The sequence below is a fragment of the Phocoena sinus genome, chromosome 18, assembly GCF_008692025.1.
Source record: "Phocoena sinus isolate mPhoSin1 chromosome 18, mPhoSin1.pri, whole genome shotgun sequence".
In the NCBI taxonomy this organism is placed as follows: Eukaryota; Metazoa; Chordata; class Mammalia; order Artiodactyla; family Phocoenidae; genus Phocoena; species Phocoena sinus.
The window spans coordinates 14,191,146-14,204,383 of record NC_045780.1 but is presented as its reverse complement, the minus strand read 5'-3'; positions in this window follow the sequence as shown (position 1 = coordinate 14,204,383).

Below are 13,238 nucleotides of genomic sequence, written 5' to 3'. Positions count from 1 at the left end.
GCAGGGGTGAATTTTTCTTTACAGTAATTTGCTCTGCTGCCAGTTCTGTTTCAAATCATTTCTCCTCTAGGACAGAGTGTATTATAAACGTCTGCATTTGCTCACAGGGTATTAAACAGGGTCTTGCATGCAGCACATGACTCAATACAACTTAATTGAATTCAACGAAATTGGTTCACTGGCAAGACTTTTAGCTAATGTACCCTTCTGTTTGTTTATTTTGCCTTTTTAAAATTGAGGTATAATTGACATATAATATTATATTAGTTTCAGATGTACAGCATAATGACTTGATATTTGTATACTTTGTGAAATAATCACCACAATAAGTCTAACTAACATTAGTCGTCGTACATAGTTACAAAACAATTTTTTTTCCTGTGATGAGAACTTTTAAGATCTACTCCCTTCGCAAATTTCAAATAGGCAATACAGTCAGTCCCCTACATATGAACCTTCAAGTTGCGAACTTTCAAAGATGCGAACGTGCGTTCTGATGTCCAATCACGTGAGTTAGTTCACGTGTCTGGTGTACATTGTCACGTGCGTGAATCCTCTAGAAGTGGCTGCGCTTTTGTGTACTTTACTGTACGGTACTGTAGAGAGTACGGTAGTACAGTATCTTTATTTCAAGCCCAGGATGTCCAGAAGCAAGCAGCAGTGATGTAGCTGGTACTTGCCTGTTCACTCGATGCCAGTCCCTGTATGCCAGCTGTTGTACTGTAGTACCGTACTTTTCAAGGTACTGTGCTGTAAGATTTAAAATGTTTGCTTTATTTTTTGTGTTTTTTGTTTTTTATGTATCATTTGTGTGAAAAGTATTGTAAACCGATTACAGGACAGTACTGTATAGTCGATTGTGTTAGTTGGGTACCTAGGCTAACTTTGTTGGACTTATGAACGTGCTCTCGGGATGGAACTTGTACGTACGTAGGGGACTTATCTGTACAGTGTTATTAACTATAGTCACCGTGCTGTACATTACATCCCCCATGACTTATAAATGTACCTGTTTTGATAAGTAATTTTATTATGAACTTCCTTCTCAATGACTTTACAATTGACTATGCACTGGGAAGTCTGTGTTGATGGGAGTACAAAACTATTCCCATGTCTTCTAATCCTGAATTCACTATCATTCCACGCTCATGCCAGTCCCAAGCAAAGAAATGTTGAGTTAGTTTCTGGTTCCAGCTTTTCTATTCACACCACCGAGAAACAACCAAAGAAGTAAAAAAGGGACGAACCCGAGCCCAGCATTTTATCTCTTAGAGAATCCTTGGATTATGTATGTCTCTACTCTCACTCTTGGCCCCAACACTACCTGAAATTGGCATGCGTGTTCATATGTGCCTAAACAAACATACACACACCAGTTCTATGTATTTTGAGAGGCTGTGGTAATGTAGGGAGTAATGCATTCCTATGAGAGCACTTTGTACCATTTGTAGTTATTTGACTTTCTGTTTCTATATGTGTGATCATTTCATTGATGGCTACCTTCCCCTTCCAGACTTTCCTTTCCTTGAGGGAACACATCATGTCTGTTTTGCACACTGTCTTTCCCGTGCATTTAGCACAATGCCCTGCACATAGCAGACATTTACTAAATATTGTGGTCCAGCTACAGACTTCAGACTGTTCTACGTTGGCACAGTTCTGCTAAGTTTTTCCATTTCTCTTTTCCCTTTGAAAAATGCTTGGATTCCTTATAGCCTTTGCAAGTGTTCACCATTCAAGAACGGAGCTGCTACAGTTGTGATTCAGTGCTAGTAACTGAAACTTGTTGATGACGTTGCCTTGGTACTTAAAACAGCAAGAGTGAGTCACAGGAGGTACTGAGGACATCCACAGGGTATATAATAGCTATGAAAAGTGGAAGTCATCTTATACTGATGCTTTCATACTTGCCCCAGCACACACACACACACACACACACACACACACACACACACTATACAGACACCACGGAAGCTGTGGAAACTATTCCTCTTTCAAATGTGCAAGATTTAGAAAAAGTACAAAGGAGGAAATAAAAGTCAACAGCAATCTCACAACCAGGAAGATAGTTACTACTATCATTTTGTATCACTTTAGTTTTAGTTGTGTGTGTGTGTGTGTGTGTGTGTGTTTTACATAATGGGGATCATGGTATGTATACACTTGTCTCTCACTTGTTTTTTTTTTACCCATTTGCTCGTATTACTTAAAATTCTTCAAAAGCCTCTCTTTTTCAGGATTATATGTCCTCCAAAAATCACATAACATATGAAGAGTCCTTATAACTACTGTATATATCAAGCATAATTCTTTATTATTATAATGAGATGAATATTTATGTACATGTATTTAAAACTACATAAATATTTATAACAAAATTACTAAGTCTGAAGTCTAAATATATTTTCAGTTCCGTGATATCTATTTGAAAATGCCTTTTAGGAAAGTTTTACCTATTTGCTATTCCATCATTGTTATGAGAGCACCCACCTCACTATAATCTTGGCAATATTCGTATAACAGACCTGTGACAATTTGATGCCAAAAACAGTAACTTATTTTAATTTACATTTTTTATTTTAAAAAGGTTGGATATTTTTCATATGTTTATTCATCATTTGTACTTCTTTTTTGGGGACTTATGTCCATACACTTTTTTCATTAACCTTTCAGAGCTACCGTTTGGTTTTATAAGACTCCAACTAATGTATGATCATAATGTACATTTCTTTGTGTATAAATGGATATATTTAGATACATAGAAAAAAGACCTGGGAAAATAAGAAGCTGCTGAAATCACAGTGGTGGCGAAAGTGTTTTTTAACCTCATGGGAAATATTTTAATTAGCTATGTATTTAATTAATTAAAAAATTGATTTTTTTTGAAAGGATATTCTAGTTCCTTTTATGACCTCAGCTGCTGATTTTGCTTCCATAAGATGTGAGCAGCTCTTTGTTCTTTGATGGCAACCCTTTCTGTGTATCACTGAAATGCTATAGCTCAGGGAGGTCTGCACAGATGATACTTGTGGGTCGTTCCCGAGATTTGTAGTGCCTGCCTATAAAGCAGGATTGACCAGGATTCTGTGGCTGATTTGCTCAGTTGTGCCCGTCGTGGAGGTGGGAGGTACACGAAGCAAATGAACAGCATGCATTTCAACCAGTGATCACCTCTGCGTTAGAGACTTAGATTCCATCATTGTGCTATGGTATTTTACAGGAGCCCGGGAGGCAGGGAGAGCAGGGTGAAACACAGCAAATAAATTAGCACACAGGCACGTTTTAAGATAAGAATCCCATTGAATGTTACCCAAAACAAAATAGGAAATATATGCATGGGTCCATAGCTATTTAAGGATATTCTTATTTGTCACTTGATTTAAGCAAACGGTTGTCTACTTTGTCTGAGTCGTCTTTTGAGATATTCTCTCCTAGTAAGTCAGTCTCTCGCTGAAACCCAAGATGACATTATTTTGTTATATGATGACAGTTGCTAAATTGTTTCTGCCACTTAATGTGCCGTTAGCTGAACAACTTCACAAGGGTGTTCTTTCTAAGATGAAGAGGGCGTATTTTACATGAGGATAGTCTTTTAAATCACTTCAAGGCTAATGCCTCTACCCAACCATGTAGGTGATAAGGAGACATCTGGAGACACAGGTCCTGAGCGCTGGTGATTTGGATTTGCTCTTGAACTTCATTATGCATCTTGAGAGGCTGCCAGGGGACAGTGACTTTGAAGAATCAGGTAAGATGCTAGCAGTGGTCTTGAAGTTCTAAGCAGTAGGAAGAGTAGGATAAGATACAACAAATTTAGCTGTGTCTAAAGATACAGGGCAAATTGTCCTCGGCTTTCACTGGAGCAAATGTCCTGTGGTCAGTTTGAAATGATTATTACTAAGATCACCACAGGCTCCAGTGCTTTGCTATATTAATCCTTTGGTTTCGGGACTTCCCTGGCTGTCCACTGCTTAAGACTTTGCTTTCCAATGCAAGGGATGCGGGTTCGATCCCTGGTCGGGGAGCTAAGATTCCACATGCCTCACAGCCAAAAAAACCGAAACATAAAACAGAAGTAATATTGTAACAAATTCAATAAAGACTTTAAAAATGGTCCACGTCAAAAAAAAAAAAAAATCCTTTGGTTTCATTCCCACTTGTTAGACTGCTGACTCGCCAAACTTCAGCTCAGACTGATTTTTTTCATCATCATCAAAATAATACCTGCAATTTTACTGAGCACTTAGTAAGAGCTCAAAAATAGTAGGTACTATGATTGTTATTCTGATGTTTCAGGCTCTGTTGTTAGGGTACCTTTACTAAGGTGCTTTACAGATGATAGAACTGAGCTCATAGATGTGAAGTGACCTGCTGAATTCCATATGGCTGCAAGTGGTGAGGCTGAGACCTGAACTCAGTTCCACCCGAGTGCAGAGGCCACACGCTCAGTGTGGCTACACTCTCCATCCTTGCCCTGTTACCCACTCCTCGTGACTCTATCCATGTATAGGACCACCTTCATGCTCTTCTATGGCAGGCAGAATAGAGGATGCCCAAAGATGTCCACAGCCAAATCCCCAGAATCTGTGAATATAACAGGTTACATGGCAAAGGGGAATTAAGGTTGCAGATGGAAATCAGATTGCTAATCAACTGACCTTAAGATACAGAGATTATCCTGGATTATCAAGGTTGGTCCAGTGTGATCACAAGTGAGAGGGAGGCAGATGTGATGACGGTGCAGCTTAGAGTGATGCAATGTGAGAAAACTCAACTGGCCATTGCTGGCTTTGAAGTAGGAGGGTGAGACCACAAGCCAAGTAGTACAGGCAGCCTCAAGAAACTGGAAGAGGCAAGGAAGTGGATTCTCCATGTGAAGGTTACTTTTATGGTCAATGTAACTGGTCCATGGGGTGCGTAGATTAAACATTATTTCACCCGTGAGGGTGTGTCCAGATGAGATTGAACTGATGGACTCAGTAAAGCATTTGAATTGAATTGATGGACTCAGTTAAGTAGATCACCCTCCTTGAAACTGAGGGTGGGCATCAATCCACCCACATTGGTAGGTGAGGGTCTGAATGGAACAAAAACCACAGAAAGGGAGATTCTTTTTTTCTCTATTTGATTGCTTGAGCTGGGACATCAGTCTTTTCCTGCCCTTGGACTGAAGTTTTGCTTCCCTGGTTCTCAGGCCTTTGGACTCAGACTGAATTACACCACCAGATTTCCTGGGTCACCTTGTGGACAGCAGATTGTGAGACTTCTCAGCTGCTGTGATTGTGAGCCATAATAATCTTCATAATAAATCTCATCTACGTCTATATTTATATCAATATACTATTGGTTCTGTTTCCCTGGAGAATCCTTACTAATACCCTCCCCTAGAGCATCCAAAAAAAAAAAAAAGGAACAAGAAAACAAGAAAAAAAAAAGGAACACATTCTTTTTGATTCCTTAAATTTAGCCTAATGAAACCCATTTTGAATTTCTGACCCCCAGTACTGAATGATAATAAATTTGCTTTGCTTAAGTGACTAAGCGCTTGGGAATTTGTACAGCAGCCATAGAAAATTATTACACCTGCCAATGACAGAATGAGGAGCAACTAAGTTAGTAGTGACCTTGAACCAAACCAGGGAAGACTGGACATAGAAGCCAAGCAAGACACATGAGAAACAGACAAAGCCCGCAGCTAAACACAGGTGTAAAACCAGAGAGGAGCTATTCCCACCCATGGACCAAGCTCTGTGGGGCTGGCAGTATTTAAACACATTTAAGCATAAAAAAGACTAAACAGGGGCACAGTGAGGGGTGAGACAGTCTGGCACATGCAGTGTAGAATAAAGGGATAAAATATCTCTTTGTCTCAATTATAAAAATGTTGGATGATATCTTTTGTCTCAATTATAAAAATGTTGGATGATATCTTTTCTTGACTTAATATTAACTTTTAGATATTTTTACAATTAACTAACTCAGAATTAATGAACAGCTTTGATAATTAGATATAGCCATAGTGATTAATTGATTGTTTTGCCATTATGACTAATTTATTCATCATCACAATTTTTCCAAACTCAGTTTTATTTTTTTCCAATTATATTCAAAGTGGTTCCTAATTTAGAAGGAGAGACAAGGATATATATTCAAATATATAGTGATGGGGTCACTCCTTATTCATGTGGATTTTTAAGACTAGGTCGTCAGAAGCCTATTACAGAGACTTAAGTGAGAATTCTCGTTTTGCTCCTTAATATGTAAAGGAGCCAAGGTGAGTTACTTCTCAATGAAACTCAATTATTTTTAGCCATAAAATAAAAATAACAATGCCTGGTCTAGAGTGTTGTGAGGATTTAATGAGACGATATGTATATACAGAGCACAGAGAACTGGGTTTTATTAAGTGGAGATAAGGAAGGCAACTTTGCAGTGTTGTTCAGGGATTAGGGATGTTGTTTGTGAAATGCCTGACGTAATATCTGGCGCATAATTGGGTCTTAGCAGGTGCTTCTCTATCACCAGTAAGGCCATCTCCACTGTTGGCACTATCCAACTCTGGGGGTCATTCAGGGCCAAACAGAGGCAAGATGGAGACACGTAGGGCCACTCTTCTGGGAGTAGAGTTTTTGAGAGAGGAGCTGAGGACTCAAGTTTGTTCTACTCCTTCGAGATCACTTTTGTCTCTTTACGCTGGGGTGTAAAATTGGGCTGGGTTTGCTCTTTGATTGGAAGATGATCTTGCCCTTGAAGGACTGAGGTTTTAGAAGAGAGAGAGCAAACTTAAAGCTAATTACTTAGGCTTGATTTTCAGAGAAAATAAAGGGAGACCTGCGGGTTCACCAGGATTGGGAATAGAAGTAGGACATTCTCATAATTACTTCTGTTTCTAAGCATTGTGCCTGAGATGTGAAGTTTCCAAGAGATCATGGGGATTCCTGGGCTACTGGCCTTATGGTTCAGTGGTGGTTTTCACAGGGAAGCAATTAACTAAGTGCTAGCTCAATGTGCTTCCTGTAACTTTTAAAACATGGCATAGACATAAATTAGATGGGAAACAACGACTTAAGGGGATGGAAATTTTTAGATTAAAATATAAAACAATTCACACCTTTCTCCTTATTCCTTCACGGTGAAAAACTCTACTTCATTTGCCAGGGTCTTTCTCTGGCTTTGAGTAAAACAAATGCAAACCCTCCGCCCCCCGCCCCAAATCATTCTTGGTTTTCTGGGGATGGTGTCTCTCATTGAGGCCTTAAGGCATCTCCACCAGCCCTTTTTCTGTTGCAGAATTTAGCCAAGAGTCCTTGGGTAGTATGGGTTTTCTCAGTTTGAAGATCGATGCGTCATGATTACGTACCTGTTCTAACCTCATATCTGTCTGCAGGGAGAGAGCAGACTCCTGCATGTGATTTGTCTTTACAGAGAAATGATGGGCATAGTTAGTTTTTCTTGCATCCTGAAGAAGTCATATTCCATCACCAGTAGGCTTTTGGCTGTTGTTTGCTAATCCATTACTTGCATCTATATAAAATTGATCTTTTCACTAATAGTGCTAAAAGAAATCCCAGCCTAATCTCAAACCTCCTTTTAATGTTTTTAAAGGAACTTTATATGACATATTTCATTTATTCTTTCTCAATTATCTTTAAATGTTAATGTTTCCCAGGGTTTCATCCTTGGTCCACAGCAGCTGACAGTAACTGAGCATTTTCTTAGTCATGCATTAGCTTATTTAAGAGAGGACAACAGCCGTATCACTCTCCTTGGGTAATTTCATGTGTTCTTCTAGTCTGAACTCTTACATGTAACAGATCATTGACATACTGTTCTTGTAGCCTCTGTTTCAGACTCATATATCTATCTGCCTATCGGATTTCTCTACTGGAATGTTGCACAGGCATTTGACATTTCTGTATCACTCAGGTTAGACTAAGTTACGCTCAGTGGCTTAAAAGGAGATGTGATTTTCTCTCATGCTATATGTGCACCATGGATTGGTGTGGCTCTGTTCCACATGGATCTCACTTAGAGATCCAGGTTGACAGAGCAGGCACCATACGGAGGATTGCCATTTGTCAAGAGAGAGAGCTATGAGGATCCCACACTGACAGTTAAGTGACATGATTTTTTTTCACAATTTATTAGCCAGAGCTAGTCACATGTCCCCATTCAACCAGAAGTCAGTATAATCCCTCCATGTGCCTGGAAAATGGAAAACTGAACATATTTAGAGAAAAGGATTAATGACTGCCACAATATTCAAAACTAAATTCAGCTTAATTCTCCCCAGATGTATTTTTCTTCTCTTTTTAACATCTCAGAAGATGGTACTGCCATCTACCTAGTCATCCAACGACAGAAGCCTGGACTTGAGGAAAAGAACTAACATCCATATTACAGGGCCATTATGCCATAGTCACCTTTCTATATGCTATTAATATATTTGCAAATCCAATTAAAAATGAACTATAACATGATGAATCCTAGCACATTCTGGAAATGTGATTACTTCTAAGTCTAAATACGATTGTTTTAACACTCATGAAGAAACCCTTAATAAACAAAATACTCAGTTATATGTACGTAAAAACGTGCCAGAACACAGCATATGTTCTACATCACTTAGGTCATCTTTTTATTTATTTATTTAATTTATTCCTTTTTGCTGCGTTGGGTCTTCATTTCTTCGTGCAGGCTTTCTCTGGTTGCGGTGAGCGGGGGCTACTCTTTGTTGCGGTGCGCGGGCTTCTCATTGTGGTGGCTTCTCTTGTTGCGGAGCACACGGGCTCTAGGCATGCAGGCTTCAGTTATTGTGGCCCAAGGGCTCAGTAGTTGTGGCTCATGGGCCCTAGAGCGCAGGCTCAGCAGTTGTGGTGCACGGTCTCAGTAGTTGTGGCGCACGGGCTTACTTGCTCCTCGGCATGTGGAATCTTCCCGGACCAGGGCTTGAACCCGTGTCCCCAGCATTTGCAGGTGAACTCTTAACCACTGCACCACCAGAGAAGCCCTAGGTCATCTTTTCTAATTTGAGAACCCATGGTGGAAAAAATACTATTGCCAAGGTTAAATGAGACATTCCTTCCTCGGCTTGTATAGACATCAACTAAGGTCCATGAGTCTGAAGACCCTCCTATTCCAGATGCTACTTTAGCAAAGTTTTTGCCTATGGGTGGAGAATCTTCTTTGTGTACGAACTGCTAAAATTTCTTCATTCACTCATTTATTTCCCCAAATTGATCACTTGGCAGGCACTGAGCTGAGCATTGGAATCTCAGAAGGGAATTCCTTCTGTGTGCTCAAGGAGCTCACAGCTGCTGGGCAAGACACGTGGCAGGATGACAAATGTCATACTGACACGCTCTTAGGATACACATAAATCTATAGGGACACAGAGGGAAGAGAGATTATCTCCTCCTGGAGGAACCTGGGAAAGCTTTACAAGGAGGTAACATTTAAATTGGGTCTTGAAGTTTCAGTAAGAGTTTGATGGACAGGAATCGCAGAAAAGTCATTCCGGGTAGAAGAAGAAAACAAACAGAGGCTCTGCATCCAGGAAAGGTGAGCTCTGGTGGAGAAACACTTTGAGGAGTCAGAACAATGATGATGAATGATGAGACAAAATTGGAATACTAGAGCTTCCCTGGTAGCGCAGTGGTTGAGAGGCCGCCTGCCGATGCAGGGGACACAGGTTCGTGCCCCGGTCCAGGAGGATCCTGCGTGCTGCGGAGCGGCTGGGCCCGTGAGCCATGGCCGCTGAGCCTGCGTGTCCGGAGCCTGTGCTCTGCAACGGGAGAGGCCACAGCAGTGAGAGGCCCACGTACCACAAAAAAAAAATTGGAATACTAGGAGGAGCTGGATTTTAAAGGACTCTGTATGTTATGCCAAGAAGTGTACACTTTCATCCTGCAGACATTTTGGGGAAATCAAAATGTCATACGGGATGACAATTAAACTCAAAAGATGATGAGGTATGGGAAACCCATGATGGAAACCCTCATATGACTATTTGCTTGATAGATCTTCATGGGAACTGAGAAGACTCCTGAGAAAAGATCTTAAATAGTATCAAGAGTTGGATATTAGACATCTACAGGAATGCCTAAAACACAAGAGGGAACCAAAAAGTTAACCATCAGAAAGGACAGATTCATCTGAGAGACAATTCACCCCAAGGGAAGAAAGAACTTTGTTCTTTGAGTCCAAACAAACCATAGAATGAGACAATAAGAGAGGAGAAGTGGTTCCAGGTCCATTATAAAAATGTATACCTGCTCTGGCTGCTCTAAAGGGGTATGCATGCCCCTCTGGAGGTAGGAGATGGAGGAGAAAGAATTTATGAAAAGCCAAAAGAATGCTAAGCCATCAGAAAACAAGCAATCTACTCTAGGATACTATGAGAGAGCCCAACATGCATCATGGGAATTCATTTTGCAGTCCATCTCATAGGGAAGAAACGCACAAGTTATCCTGAGCAAGGGAGGGTAGCAGACCAGGCAATATGCCTGGTGGCCCAAGTTGGATGATGGAACAGCGCCCAGATGATGGCCTGGGCACAGAGGGGGTCCGAGGCAGCAGAGGTAGGGCTGGGATTGTGAAGTCTGGTGTTAAGCAGGCAGTAACACACAAAATAAACCACATGACACATGCCTATAGTGTAACACCCCAGGGACCTCCGAAAAATCAGAAGAGGAAGGGGCTTTTTAAGCTTACAGAATTCGGCTGTATATTTTTGATCCAACTTCCAACAGTTCAATAGATTGCTATGGTGTCAGGGAGATTGCATCTTTTTATAAGAAAAGAAGTGACATGCTCAGATTTATATTTTAGAAGTGTCACTCCAATGGGTGGAATAAAAGATGCCTCAAAGAGGGGAGAAATAATGGAAAGTCACTTAGAAGATTGAAGCAAAAGTCCATATGAAAGATAATAAAGGATGTGCCAATTAAAGGATTAACTAATAGTTGAAAGGGAAAGTGAATGGATAGAGAGAGAGGTTTTTTTTTTTTTTTTTTGCGGTACGCGGGCCTCTCACTGTTGTAGCCTCTCCCATTGCGGAGCACAGGCTCCGGACACGCAGGCTCAGCGGCCATGGCTCACGGGCCCAGCCACTCTGCTGCATGTGGGATCTTCCCGGACCGGGGCACGAACCCGTGTCCCCTGCATCGGCAGGCGGACTCTCAACCACTGCGCCACCAAGGAAGCCCGAGAGAGGTTTTTGAGGTAGGATTCATTGAAATTGGTGACACAGAGGAAGTGAGAAGAGAGAAGTTGAAGAAACTCCCAGCCTGGCTGGAGATGCTGTTATCTGTCGACACGGAGTTCAGGAGAGGCAGCAGATTCCCAGGGAGGTCTTGTCTCCCCAGAGATGGTGAGCTGTTAGCAGGCAGGGACAGGCCAGCATCAGGCCACATTTGAGGAGACACCACCTGGAGCTACTGACTTGGGCACCAAGCCCTCGTTTGTCTCAGTGGCTTAAGGATGCAGAGCGTACTTAAGCATTGTGGTGAAACCTTGAGAGACGCTCTTGACAACTTTGTGTCTTAGTTCTTCCACCTTTGATAGCATAATGATGTTCTTGGGTAAAGATTTATGAGCTGAGGCTTGCAAAGTCCTTTGAAAACATTGGCTGAAGGCTCAATATAAATTACTTTATTAAGTATTAATGAAGACTTCCAGTTTGCTGGTTAGCCTGAAGAGAAAGAAAGAGATAAAATAAAGTTCTTTGAAAGGCTATCTCCCTCATGTAATTTTTTAGAATGATTGCTGGGCAAGGAGATTGCGAGAGAAAAGGAGAAAAGAAGTAAGAGGAAATGAGCTTTGGTGGAAATGCTACAGGGGTGGGTGTCTCTTCAGGTGTGGGCTGCGGTTAGTGTAATGCAAAGACATCATCTGGGCTTGTCCTAGGGAAGTAGGGTTTAATTCCTCACCGTCAAAGTGATTTATGGTTTCTGTGGGCTCTTGTCTATTTACCTCAAAGGGTTAAAGCAGGACCTTAGGATGGTAAGTGGATCAGGCCCAGGTTTTCAGCACCTTGTAGAGGCTCACTCTGCTCTACCAGGGCTGGCGTGCTAGGTAGTCATCGGAGCCCACGGCTAACTGTTTCTGGAGACAGAAGCAGGCAACCTCAGGCCACTGGAAGTGGCAGGCAATGGGGCTTCTTGTGCTGAGCACTTCTGAAAAGGAGGTAAGAAGTGGATCAATGAACTGTTAAAGAATGGCACACACAAGCGTGCACAATTGGGGACCTGTAAGCCAAGGACTGGACCATTTACACCTCAAGCTGTTTAAACCTGCCAGCTGTCGAGGCTTCATTTCTCTGCATCAGTAACTCTAACAATGACTAGGTCTGGTCCCCATGCATTTCAGCCTTTTCCCTTCATCTAGTGATAGCTCCTTGAGTTTGGCAAGTAGGAACATCTCCTCAATACCACCACCAAGTGTTTTGAAGGATACACAATATCAAATGTATACTGACCTGGATTTAGCATCCCTGTAAGAAAGTTAACTCTGTGAGGTCATGCCAGGCCCCAGTGAGTCCCCAGAGAGATCAGTTCAAACACACTGTTCGCTCTGCCACGTGGATAACAGGCTCAGCTCTCAGGGTTATGGGAAAGTGTGAATGGCAATCAAAAGGCAGAGCAGGCTGTCAAGACTGCTCTAAATACAGGTCAGTCTATAAGGGGCACGAGGACAGCGAGGTTTTTGCCATTTCTACTCTATATTTCTTTCCAAACAGCAGTGCTGATGTGTAAAACAGGTGAGACAATGTAGATCAGTGCCTTTGCCATTTATTGCTGTACTAATGGCGAGAGCCAGTAGAAAATCTAATGTCAGGAGCACCCAGAAGCCCTGTCCACAAGGTCTAACTGACCTGCACAGTTTCTCCTAGAACATACTAACCTAATTCCTCTTATTTCTACAGACAGCCCTTAGTATCTTTCTCTCTATCCAGTGAGCTTCCAAAATGGGCTACCGAATTTCAGGGGTACCGGAAGAAATTTTTAACACTTGTATTTACTTTTTAGCTGATTATTTTTAAAATTTTCTTTTACAGAACTTTTATAAAGCGCTGAAATATATAGCATAGCAGTACATACATATTGCTTATAAATAAATATACATTAATTGGGATGTGTGAGCTCAATTTTTTAACTGATAGAGATGTGTGATCAAAAGCTGAAAAGCCATGGCTTTAATCAATCAACTCAATGTGTAGTTATAGTTTCTAAATTTTC